At 34.2% G+C, this 13,900-nt stretch overlaps 1 protein-coding gene across 1 annotated transcript in view; it reads right to left on the bottom strand.

Annotated features, from left to right (window-relative positions):
* LOC106471344 (collagen alpha-1(IX) chain-like) overlaps nt 1–13,636 on the bottom strand; it is a gene marked incomplete at its 3' end in the record, with an annotated part of 76,624 nt that extends 62,988 nt beyond the window's left edge. Inside the window, exon 1 of the mRNA XM_022399955.1 lies at nt 13,056–13,636. The remainder of the gene's footprint in view (nt 1–13,055) is intronic.
* Nucleotides 13,637–13,900: the final 264 nt, after the last annotated feature.

Below are 13,900 nucleotides of genomic sequence, written 5' to 3' on the forward strand. Positions count from 1 at the left end.
TAATGTCACAAGTGGGGTACCTCAGGGATCAGTCTTAGGACCTTTGCTCTTCTTGATTTACAGCAATGGCATAGATGAAGGGATAGTCAATAAATTACTTAAATTTGCAGATTATATTAAGGCCTTGGGTGTTGCTAACTGTGAAGAGGATGCTGCTGCTTTACAAAAAGATTTAGATCATTTAGTGAGTTGGGCAAATAAATGGTAGATGGGTTTTAATTATAATAAATGCAAGATAATGCATGTGGGTTATCATAATTTGAATTCTAAATATAATTTGGATGGGAATAACATTAATAGTGTTATGAAGGAAACGAATCTTGGTGTAATAGTTGATCAGTCTCTAAAGCCATCGCAACAGTTTGTTGTTGCTAGTGGTAGGGCAAATAGGATTTTAGGTTGTATCTATAGAAATATTGAATACGAGTCTAAAGAGGTTATACTTTCAATGTACAGGTCACATTTGGAGTATTGTGTTCAGTCTTGGGCTCCTTACTTTAGGAAGGATATTGAATTGTTGGAAACAGTTCTGAGAAGGGTTACTAGAATGGTGCCTGGGATGGTGGGGTTGTCATACGACGAGAGGCTGAAATCTCTCAAACTGTTTTCTCTTGAAAAAAGAAGAGTTAGGGGGATCAGATTGAGGTCTTTAAGATTGTAAAGGAAATTGATAGTGCTGATGTATCATATTTTTTTATATTTAACAATGAGAATAGTAGGACTAGTGGACACGAATATAAATTTGAGCAAGGTAGGAGTCATTTTCAGGTAAGATAGTTTTATTTTTCTAACAGGGTCGTTTGCCTTTGGAATGAGTTGCCTTCAGACGTTGTAGAGACAGTCAATTTAAATGAGTTTAAGAAAAAGCTTGATAAGTATATGAATGAAAAGGGTTGGGTTTAAAATTTTATTATTATTATTTAATCATTTTAATTTAATTTTGAGGATGGAACAGCCGATATGAACCAATAGGTCCCATGTTGTCCCAAAATATTATATTACGTAGCAATAATTACTGAGTTTACTATCAACTTTGTGTACCAAAATTATATACAGTTTTATTTTGTCATTCTTTATACAAAAACTTAAAAATCGAGTAAAATAAGCTTAAACTGTTCTATCAATAGATAAAACCTGACCTAAAAGGCAGAACAAAACAGTGCCAGCCCATCAGAAACAAAATATGAAATGTGGCGAATATCAGAAAAATATTTTATGTTTATACAAGGTGAAGTATCCGTCCCCAGTGCCGGAAAAGTTTAAGTTAATCTATCAATTTAAATTATTTCATAGACTTTAAAAAGGTTAATTGTGTTGCACTCTTGGTTTCACTCAGAGTCAAAGCTCTGAGCTACTTATACCGCCCACCGCGAAAAGTAATTGTTGAGTATTTCAGTCATGCTAAGAGGCGCTCAACAATAACATACGGTAAATCTACATTTTTATTCTTTAAGTTACGTCACATTTTGAAATGAAAGTGTGATTAATTCCTAACAATTTAGTGTAGAATATCTTGCTTACGAAATAAAATTTGGCATCCACATTATTCATGTCTGTTCTTTCGTCATTTCAAAAGTGAACGTTGAGTTTTGCCTGCAATGCGCAGCTTTTCAAACGGGAGACAGGCGAAAGCTTGGACAGACACCACGGTTCGCACTGTATATTAGAAAATTGCGTGTCACTTGGAACTTTTGAATTTCAGAGGACCTATTCTACATTAATATCCTTTCTCTAAGGAAAGGAGAAGTTCTTGTTTGTTTGTTTTAGAAATTTCACGCCAATCTACGCAAAGAGCAATCTAACCTTGAACTGATACACTAAAGGGAAAGCAATTTGTCAAACAGCGCCCACTGTCAGCTCTTGGGCTACTTTCGTCTGACTTACTATCACCCAGGGCTCCACAGTGTGGAGCGCGTTTTAACTGTAAAAGGATGCGAGCCATTAATCCTCGTATTCTCAGGTACGCTAACTTTAGGCCACGCCCGACCAGAATAGGAAAGTTATGATTAGCAATAATGGCTTTTTAACTTTTCACACATTTTAACTTTTCACACATAGTAAAAGCGTGAAATTATATAGAATCGATTTCTATTACTTGCCTATTGATTTCTAATTACCACAGAAAGTTATAAGTAAGTTCATTGAATTTTTATATCTATAAAAATTATATCAATATGAATTGCTTTATTGTAATTTTCGAAATGCGCATGCGTTAAATTGCTAACTTATTAGTGAATTCTCGAGAGAAATAGAGGAAACATTAAGTAAACAGCGTAGGATGGCACAGTTTCCTCCACTGATTTATTACCGTTACGTTCAGGGGTCCTTCCTTTTGTCCGAAGTGCACTACAGACTGCATATTGTTTCTTACAGCTTATCATGCTGGAGAACAAGATATATGGAAGCTTCTACAAACATACATAAATTAATTTGTTTTTATTTCTTATTTTTTTTCTCCTAAATTTCAAACAACTAAACGATCGATGAAGACTATTGTATAAGTTCCCGCATTGAAATCATAAAATTTAAAATATGAGTCTAAGATATATATATATATTATATAACGCAAATGATAAATAATATAAAACAAAAAAGTCAGATGAACTATTGGATATTTTCTTAGTTTTTGTTATTAAGAATGATTTAGTGTTTTCGTGCAATGGTGGATATGAGATATTATATTCAAGCAAGTGTGTCTGTTTTCTGTGGCCTTGAATAATTGTTTTTGCCTTACATCCTAAACTTTGTTCTTACATATGAACTTTTTTGCCTTACATCCTACACTTTGTTCCTACATATGAACTTTTTGCCTTACATCCTAAACTTTGTTCCTACATATGAACTTTTTTGCCTTACATCCTAAACTTTGTTCCTACATATGAACTTTTTGCCTTACATCCTAAACTTTGTTCCTACATATGAACTTTTTACCTTACATCCTAAACTTTTTTGCCTTACATCCTAAACTTTGTTCCTACATATGAACTTTTTTGCCTTACATCCTAAACTTTGTTCCTACATATGAACTTTTTTGCCTTACATCCTAAACTTTGTTCCCTACAAATGAACTTTTGTGCCTTACATCCTAAATCTTTTAATTTTTTATGTCTTTTTTTTCGATTATTAAACTGCAACTAGAAAATGTAAATTTCATATTAATAATCAAAACTTTCCTATTCCTGTATGTAATACGAAATTATTCAGACAGTGTTAATCAAAAAAGATCATTCAACTGAATGTTTAGAAAAACTCATTTTAATTTATTTTTCAATTGAATTAAACTACGATCCGTATTATACACCAGAAACCTCAGGAAACCTGTTAGTAATGAATTTATTGCAAACAAAGTTTTAGACAAAAGGTAAAATGTTTTCAGAAAATTCCCTCAAAGCAGACAACTGCCAATGGACGTATAAGTCAGTTTATCTAAGTATTTTTTGTTATTGTTGAACTTCGAGCAAATCTGCATGATAGATATCTGCGCAAAATATCGAAGAGATAGACTAGATGTAAGGAAAATAGTCAAATCCATTCACCGCTGGCTGTTGTCAGACCGACTAGTGTGATATGACCCTCACTTTTATAACTCACCAACGGCCGTAAAGTGCAGATAGCGGTAACGGTACAAGAACCATACGTTACGCTAACCACTTGGCCGCGTATATATTATATTACAATGGACTTAACGTTTCTATTGATCTTGGGTAACTATGATAGAATTGTAGTTCTCCATGATTCACTAAATGATTGGATTACAGACGTTTCAAGTTTACTGAACTTTTACAATTAAAAATGACACTAATAAAAGATTGATTAAAGCGTGTAGCGAACTATATGTAATATTTTCTTTAAACACTTAAATCTCTGGAATCTGAAACTGAGTATTGCATGAAACCAAATACCGTTTTTACTTTTTTCCTACAAACATTCACAACTCTTAATGGATATTTGTTTTCCTCAAATATTTAAAATTCTCACTACGCACTATTCTCACTCCATATTTTTGAACTCATAATTGCGTACCGTTGTTCTCTTTTAAGTTTTTACAATACTTACTAGGCACTGTTGTCACTTCAGGATTTTGAATTTTTAGAATCCTCACTAGGTACTTACTGTTATACCTCAGCATTTTACAACTCACGCTGAGCACTGTTATTCAGTTCATGGTTTTGTAGCACCAGCGATAACGTTATTCACTTCAATGTTTTGTGGCCCCGTTGATTACGTTATTCACTCAACGTTTTACAGCCACGTCGATAACGTTATTCATTTCAATGTTTTACACTCTCTCGATAACGTTATTCACTTGAACGTTTTGTAGCCCTGTCGATAACGTACTCACTTCAACGTTTTGTAGCCCCGTCGATTACGTTATGCACTTCAACGTTTTGTAGCCCCGATATATTCCTATCGGTGACGTTAGGTAATGTTATCGTAAATGTACTAATGTCCGATGTGAATCCAGTGAAGTTAAATGGTTTGTAATGTTCGAACTTTGTAAATGCTCCTGGTCAAATATCTGAAGTTTTCCGATTGACGAGCGTTATAATAATCACAGTTATAGCTTCCAAAGTTTATAGCACACTGACTATAGCAAATTAACAATAAATACTCTTTTTAGCACATTGCGTTGGTTATATTTATAGGCGTGTGGATGCTTTCTAGAAATTTCAGTTTTACGTAACTGACGCTAACACAAGTGTTTACGTTTACACATACATTGTTGATTCTTACTCTGGAGAATCTACGACAACTTTGGAGAATAGACGGGAGTTTCGCAATACATATTTAACAGTATAAGCTATGTATGTTTCTAAATATAAACTTAATCAAACAAACGTTGATATTAAAATAAATATATAATAAATGCGTTACAATTGCTTGTAAGTTTGTAAAACTTTTATATATAAATCATTGTTTGTAATAACTATTTGTAATAACTGTTATTGTAAATTGTATTATTGTTTGTGTATTAAAATATACTTGTATTAAAAAAAAAGAAAACAATGTGTATCAATCTTGTTGGCAAATATCATAAATTGGAGATATATCGGCATTTATTTAACTACTAAATTTAAATTATCATTTAGCTCGGTTTCAGACCATTCGAAATTGTAATACGTAACACTGTTATATTCAGCTTTTAAAACCCTTAATAGGTACTTTTGTTCATTTTAGCTTTTAACACCCTTCACTGATCACTGTTATTCATTCCAGTTTCATTAAAGCCTTCACTGGGTACCGATAGTCACATCAATTTTTTTCACTTCAGTGTTTTATACGAATACGCCCTTTGAATTTTTTTGCAGCCCAGAGAGTATATGATTATATTCTGAGCTTTATATGTGTGTTATTTCTCAGTTATAAGGCTAGCTTGGCAGCAAACAAGCTGCACGCTGACTACCACAAGTACATTATCCAGACTGAGATTTACAAGCCAAGCAACAGTAAGAATCGAGAGTAGGCGTGAACATTTACTGGCGATTTGTTAGGTATCGATAATAATGACACCAATGATAATATAAAGGTGAAGAAAATGACACATTTAAATTACTTCGGTGATGAGGACACTGATTCGTTTATTATGCTGATATATTACGTTAAGTATATTCTGTACTTAATTGAATAGAGTTGTTTAAACATTTGTTTAACAACAAGTAAAAGCTTGGAATGGCCTATTCTTTTATTGGGGCGTGTCTGTGAGCCAGACTAGTATCGGAGAATTCCACTCCTCATCAGTGACCCTGGACACTACCACCAATGAAACGACCAAACCAAGCCTTTAGTGAGGTATCGAAAAGGTGTATTTAAGCGTTTTATATTCACAAAAAAGAAACTTATCATTCTTTAGGTATTTGAAGAACTTGTAGCATTCTGCTACAGTTTAATTCTTCGTATTGTTAGCCGACACTAGGCAGCTGGTGTCTGATATAATTTAGGGTTAATGTTTATATTAAAATATATACTGAACGTAAGTTACACAAACGCTAAATCGGGTCCGAATCGTTTACGTGCTATGGCAGCTCCTAGCTTGTGTCTGACAAAGAGAAGACGATTGGTTGAAAGCGTCACTATTCTTCGGTATTTAGAAGCCAAGTAGGCTAAACTACAGGGTTCGCGTAATATCGAACATGTTCTCCTAGAAGTTGAATATTTCAGAACGGTTAAATGTTGAAAACATGTCACTTTCCACTGCACCAGACTGCTCAAAATGTAACACATTCTCAATTATGCTTCCACTTCCTTTCCTAATGTACGCCACTAATTTTATATTCGATTATTGGGTTTGCTTTTCCTCGCCCCCAGTGGCTCAACGGTAAATCTACTGCCTTATAAAACGCTAAAAATCGTGTTTCGACGGTCGTGGTGGGCATAGCAAAAATAGTTCATTGTTGAGCTTTGCGCTTAACTACAAACAAACAAACAAAGCTTTCGCTTTTTGATCAAATCTAATTATATTGTAACTTGCCATTTTCAAAACAGGGAGTTATATTTCATTTCTACCTAATTTATAAACAGCAGTTATTTTCTATGTAGCTGAATTAACTGAGAAACAATGAATGTATAATAGATATAGATCGTGCGAAACATGGAATGCGTCAGGTAAACCAGGAATGCTGACTTGACTTTCCATGTCTTCTTTTTCTTGTATACTGGTAATTACCTGTGTTGAACAACAGGAAGGAAGAGAAGCACTGTATCCACATGTCCAATCATGTTCTCTTTTGGCTATTCTATATTAGTTACAGCCAACAGAAAATTAAAGCTCTTCATGAAACGTCGTCTGGCTTTATTTTTGTCAGTTGAAGTCCATACAGGTTTAAGCTTCAAATTTCGATTCAATCTTTTTGCAATAAGATTTTAAATGGAATCATAATCGTCATGAACATTATGCTTTAGTTCTATTAAGTTTTGTGTTTTTGGCCTTGATATGCAATGGGATTTTAAATGGAATCATAATCGTTATGCACATTTTGCTTTAGTTCTATTAAAGGTTGACTTTTTTGGGGTCATCATGGCACAAGTAGGAGAACACATACAATGATAATACCCTAAAAACTACTAAAGGTTTCAGAGGGTAGAAACAGTATTGTTCAAAACATTACATTTTATTGCCTTTTTTTTGTGACTCAAACTTAGTAGGCGCAAAGCAAGGTAATCAGGTCACACAGTTCAATAATAGGCTGAACGCTAGCAGACAGTTTAAAAATAATTTATCCTACCCAAGTAATTTGTTTATAATTACAATTCAAATCAGGTGCCTAACAGTTATTTTAAGGAATTAAACATAGTATTTTGTTGCTCTTATGTTAGAGATAAATAATAGTTAATGCATTTATTTTAAGTGTTATTTTTTTAACAAAGTGAAATCCAAAAATTGTCATGCAGCCTATGAGCATTTATTATTTGAATAACTGTGGTAGCAGCCCCCCCCCCCCCAGTGGTACAGCGGTATGTCTGCGGACTTACAACGCTAGAATCCGGGTTTCGATACCCGTGGTGGGCAGAGCACAGATAGCCCATTGTGTAGCTTTGTGCTTAATTACAAACAACAACAACAAAAAAAACTATTCGCTTGGAATAGAGCGCGGGCTCAAACACTTGTTTTCTTACTAGCGTTAAAGCCGGCTCCGACAAGTTTACTGTTTTAAATGATTAGCTGAAATACAAACCTTTTCTGTGTTTTACCGGAAAAAAAATATTCCTCATTTAAACAGACTTATCTAAAAAGTCAGACAATATGAATGATTAAAAGTGTGTGTGTGTGTATTTCATTATAGCAAAACCATAATCGGGCTATCTGCTGTGTCCACCGAAGAGAATCGAACCACTGATTTTAGCGTTGTAAATCCGAAGACTAACCATTATCTCACCGGGGGACAAATGAGCAAAAGATATGCTTTGCTAGCAAAAACTAACAATTTAGGCTATTAACTGAGTTGTTAATAGCACTAATTTCCAGTTCCCTAATTTTCGAGTATCGAGATATTCTACAGATGGCATATATCCTGACACGCTGTATAATTAAAATATATAAAAATTAGAATCCAAGCTTTTATTGTAAATAATATGTTTGGTGTGAATAGGTTGAATCAATTAGCTCATCAAGTAATACTTCTAAGGAAAATAAAATAATAGGAAAAATTAATATAAAAGCAGAATAAAAACCGACCATTTAAATCAGAAAGCATATTACCAGCTATAAGCTTTATGAAGTGAATTTAAGAACATAAAACTCTCATATTGTGTGCTGTACATTATAACTTACAACTTTTACTGATCACAACTGGCTGACTAAAGCACAAGTTGGAAGGAGCTTTCAACTTTTCAGACTCAAAACAAACGAGCGATTACACTGCAGAAAAAGAAAAAAGAAACATTTGTCGAGGATTTTCAATTTGAGAGTTGTGATGAACAACAGAGAGAAAGAGTATCCATATGTCTAATCACGTTCTCTTTTAATTAATTTATACTAGTTACAGCCAACAGAAAATTGAAGCTCTTCAGGTAGGCGTCGTCTGGCTTTAACTTTGTTAGTTAAAGTCCAGAGAATTTTGAGAATGAGATTTCGTTAAACGAATTTTTCAGTTTGAATTTGTTTTTAGTTAAGCATAAAGCTACCCAATGGGCTAGCTGTACTGTGCCCACCACAGGTATCGAAACCCGATTTTTAGTATTATCATCCTTCAGACTTAACGTTGAGCCACTGGGGGCTTCAGTTTGAGAACAAAATATATCGAGACGAAAATAATTTCCCAGCAAAAGGATAAAAAAGTTTGTGATACAGTATGTACTACTTCAACATAAAAATGAATTGGTGACGTCATACATTTTAACCAGCTAAAAGCATCGGCATTTACTTCAAACAAGCAATTGTGAAATCATGGTTAATATTCGCTTTCAAAACAGGTACAGTATTGTGAGTGTTGGGAGTATATTTTATATCTGATAGAGAGTTAGGCAGATCAGCAATTTTTCAATGATGAAGGTGTCCTTGTAATTCCGAATCACTAACTACACAGGCTTGCGAATTTAAACTTCATAAAGTTGATTTGATTTTAATAACGGATTTTCCATAACTCAGCTATGCAGATTTCAAAAATAATATTAATTTTTTTCTATAACATAAGGATCTTTTACAAATCGGGAAGAAAAAAAAAATTCTTCCTTAGATCAAATTATTATTTCGTTTACCACAATGAACATTATTTGTTATTATGTTTGCTAAAAATAAAAACAAGCTGAAGAAAAGAGAACATTGATGTCAAATGAATATTCATCCTGATTTTTTTGTGAAATCTACGTCTTTTAGTCTCAAAACTACGTGTTATGGTCTTTCATTTATGTATTGCGTTTCAATGACCTTCAATCCACTTTCCCTAATACCTCTTCTCTATTTCTCTGATGTCTTGATGAAACCTTTCCCCTTGTTCTTCGCTGAAGACACACAGAATTTCAGGGAAATAGTCAATATGTGAGTGTAAGAAATGAACTTTCAAGCTCATATTACAACCCAACTCTTTGAAGTTATCGAGCATGTTATTGACAATATTTTCGTAATTTGGGTTCTTGTTGTTTCCTAAAAATTTGTCAATAATATCTTTAAAGGCAATCCACGTTTCTTTTTCATCTTTCCTCATTGTCCTTTCGAATTGTTCATCCGAAGTTAACTTCCTAATCTGAGGCCCAACAAAAATCCCTCCTTTAAGTCTTGCTTCTGAAAGAGATGGGAATTGCTCACATAGATGTCATTTTTATCTAAGGCCTTTACAAACTGCTTCATCAAGCCAGTTTTATGTGAAGTGGAGGTAATAGGACTTTCCTTGTGTCAACCAAACTTTCTCGTTCAATGTTTTTCGATCCTGGTATCATGCTGACTCTGCGTGGCCATTATTTATTTATCCAGTGCTTATTTCGTGCTCTGCTGTCCCATTCACACAAAAAACATGGAAACTTTGTATAACCGGATTGTTGACCCAACAACATACAAAGGACTTTTAAGTCTCCACAAAGTAGCCAACCATGTTCTTTGTATTTGACCTTATTAAGAAGTTCAAATGAGCAATAGTAACAGATGCATATATGTTACCATTGTGAAGGAGAACACCTTTTAGACTTCTTTTGGAGGAATCAATGAACAATTGCCACTCACTTGGTTGATAGGCTTCAGCTCCTAGCATTGGTATTAATTCAGCAATATTGTTGCAATAAACGAGTGAACCTTCTTGCGAAAAGTATGGAATAAACCTCTTTTTCATGATTTCTGTACCAGTAAAATTATGACCCTGGAGATAGTAAGTTCTTAGTCCGAAGTCTGGACTCCAAAATCTCTGAAGAATCATTTGGAAGGCCCAAATCTCTCACCAAATCATTAAGTGCACCTTGTGTGAAAAATTGTGGTTCACCAGACATTTCAGGATGAAAACAATCTCCAACATCATTTCTATTGATATCAGATGAAACTGTGTGAAGAGTCTCCGGTGGAGTAGGTACAGGTACATCAGGTCCATGAGCAACAGGTCTTATAGCAGATTGAAGGCTCGGTTAAGAAATTTCCTTTGTATTTCGAGTGTTGTAGCCTTGCATGTTACATGAGCAAAAATAGCAGTCATTTCCGTGGTTTCTAGGCTCACGCCAGACCATTGGAATTCCAAAAGGCAAAGACATTTTCTTACTTTTAGTCCATTGTCTCAGCTATTTGACACAAACGGTCCAAATATTGTGCGGAGCCCATGATTTGTCCTCAAATTTTATTCCAAAATACGCTTTTTTGAGAAATTCTGTAATGTTTTGCATTTATTTCTTTACAACAAATTTACCACAAATATAACAGAATATGTTTGGGTCATTTACACAACCTTTTATTGCTAAAGAAAAGAAAAAATTTAAAGTGCACTCACAAACAAATACTATCTAAAAATGACACGGCATGCGGCCCAATAACCGTTTATATACTAGCGGTGTGTTTCTCGTTGGTTCTAGAACAATCGATAAGACTCTCACGTCGCGATTGGTCTAGAGAAATCTATAGCCAGTGGTTGTCAACATTTTAAGCATAGCAAAATGTGACGCGATTTCAATGAGAATGATTCACTTATGTAAAAGTAAATATGACGTTTTGTGAAAAATCTGTACTTGATGGAGAAAAGTTGATATCATTTTCGGATTCAGCATACAGGAATTACTATGGGATTTTAAGGCAATAAAACCATCGCAGGCCTTTGTTATTTTAAAGAAGTAAAATTTTAAACTTCTAATTTTCAACCTTGAATTTTGTTTCACGATTTCTAGTTTTGTATCATATTGAATCATATATTTTACAACATGTAAATTATTACTATACCTTAACAGTCGGCAACTGACAATTAATCGCATTTTATAAGAACGATGTTTCAGGTGACCCCTGCTCCTGGAATAGTTTTTCCACATCTAATTATATTCCATGTGACGGTCGTGACCACGTATTGTTGTACGACTCCGTACTTTCAGCTGTAACAAGTTTCTTCAAGGATACCAACGTCAGTCTTGGGCCACGTATCATGACTATCTTTCCACAGAGTCTCCAATGTGCGTAGACGTCGTCTTCCAAGACAGCAGAGTAAAGACAAAATTTTTTTTATTGGAGCTGTATTGGAGTGGGTGAAATATATGTGGACGAATGGGACTGTTGCGACTCTAGTTTTTTCGTCCATCTTTTTTCTCATGAGAGAAGTAACCGTTGATTTAGAGGTGTGAATTTTTGGCTTTCGAGGTTTTGTAAATTTGAAATTCTTGTTTATTATTTTATTAACGATATCATGATATACATTCATACTCATCACAATGATTTTGTTGGAAGTCGGAGGACCTTCTTTCGCAACCAAAACTTTCACTTCGTAGGTGAAGAAGTTGTTGCTGATTGATTTGGGGTATGGTTTTGTGACCCGTTACTGTCATAAAAACTGTCATAATACTGTCTTCTGTATGAATTTCTTCGTTTATATAAAGAACACTGAAAAGTCTCTTCTTCAAAATGTTGGTACTTTGGCTTAATGACGTTTAATAATTTCTCAATCTGAGTATCTTTACTAGGAAAAGGGTATGGCATATTTCTCAAGCCATAATTCTAAGAGTGGCGGCCATGCACTATCGAAAGGGCGGGATTATGCCGTGAGCCAAATATATAGATGCTACACAAGGCGCCAGGTTCGCATTTGTGGTGACGCACCACTACATTAGGATATGCAAATCGTCCTTACAAAGTAACCCTTTTAAATTCGTACGGCATTTGGAGATTCCAGAAAGCATCAAATGATATACCACAAACTTAACTTCTACTATTGATCTTAACCTTATAAATAAAATGCCCTTTTTTTTAAACGGAGTATTTCCTTGGCTTTGGAAATGATTTATAGTATTTTTTGATTCTTGACCAATTCATATAAATGTTAACAGATGCATACGTGAAGCTGAATTTTCCAGAGAATGCCTACATTAATGTGCAAGCAAATATTCAATGTCGTATATTATTTATACATTCGTTATGAAGAAGAAGAAAAAAGCTTCATTTTTAAGATCACGCGAATAATAGATTAGAACCTCTGTAAGAAGAAAAGGAAGAGGTGCAGTGGCAAGAATAGGTCACATTATTCAGTATTACGAGATAATTAAGCTCAGTCACATGTTAGAATTTGGTCTAATACCCAGTAACTACTCTTTAAAAACGATAGGCATCCACTGATAACCAGTTCAACCTTTTCTTTATAATAGTTCAAGGATATTTAATATCTGACTTTTCTGCATCCTAGGGTTATCAGCATAAATTATAAAAGTTCAATATTACAAACAGTAAAACATTAAATATTGTCTCTTTAAAGTAACACTACATTACACATGGCTCTTGAACTAAATTATTAATACCTTTATCTACAACGTGTTTCTATAAGTATGTTAACACACACACACACACACAAACACACATATATATATATATATAAGTAAATATACAAACTAACAAGTGAAATTCAATAAAATTTACCCAGTGATAAAATTTTCAACTTTGAAGGTTCGCTTACCTAGTTATTCTTCTTTCCTTTAGGCGATTTATTTATTTTGTTCATCCAAACATTCATCCGAGATTCAGATGGCTGTAGATGATATTATATACTTATATTATTCAAATATCAACAGTTATCTTCCCTTTCGCCAGATCACTACACTTGTTATGCGAAACGGTAAAATTGCCTCTATCGTTCGGGACTTTTCGATCAAATTTCAACTGATTCAACACTTTCAAAGTGTTGTTAGTCGCTTTTTGAAACAAAAAACACCGTAATTTTCTTTTCTAAATAATTAATAATCAACAGATCGTACTGTAATGTTTGCTAAAGTAGAACTTGTAGAATACCGAAATAAATAATTTTTTTAAACGGTTATTACCCACAGTCCCCTGCTTCAGAATTTTTTTATTTAACAGTACATTTAATTTCTTGTTTTTTACAGAAGGATTCGCTAAAATACCTTATGAACAGTATTTCCACGACCTGTTGGGCTCTGTTTTGTGTCTAATCACTAAATGTGACACACAGCACACAATCTTTCTCTCACTTTCGAGCTCCAAGTCCCATGCAGAGATGATCGTCTGTCCTGTTTGAGGTGCCACTTTCTCTGCACTCTAAGTCTGTTCTATGCCACTTCGATAGCAACACGGAGATTGTAGCGCCCCCTCTTATAACGCCCTTCGTTCATAGGGCTATGCAAAGACTTCACGAGCAGCTGTGACGGGTACCTCGTCGCGTGCTTTGTTTAAATGCTAAGCCACATGATCGCTAGCAAGACAAAGGAACAAAATCACAAGAGTATAATTTTTTAGATCGATGTCCTCAAGTCAATTGACACATCCTGTAGATGAAACAAAAAA

Source organism: Limulus polyphemus, unplaced genomic scaffold (assembly GCF_000517525.1).
Source record: "Limulus polyphemus unplaced genomic scaffold, Limulus_polyphemus-2.1.2 Scaffold4557, whole genome shotgun sequence".
NCBI classification, from domain to species: Eukaryota; Metazoa; Arthropoda; class Merostomata; order Xiphosura; family Limulidae; genus Limulus; species Limulus polyphemus.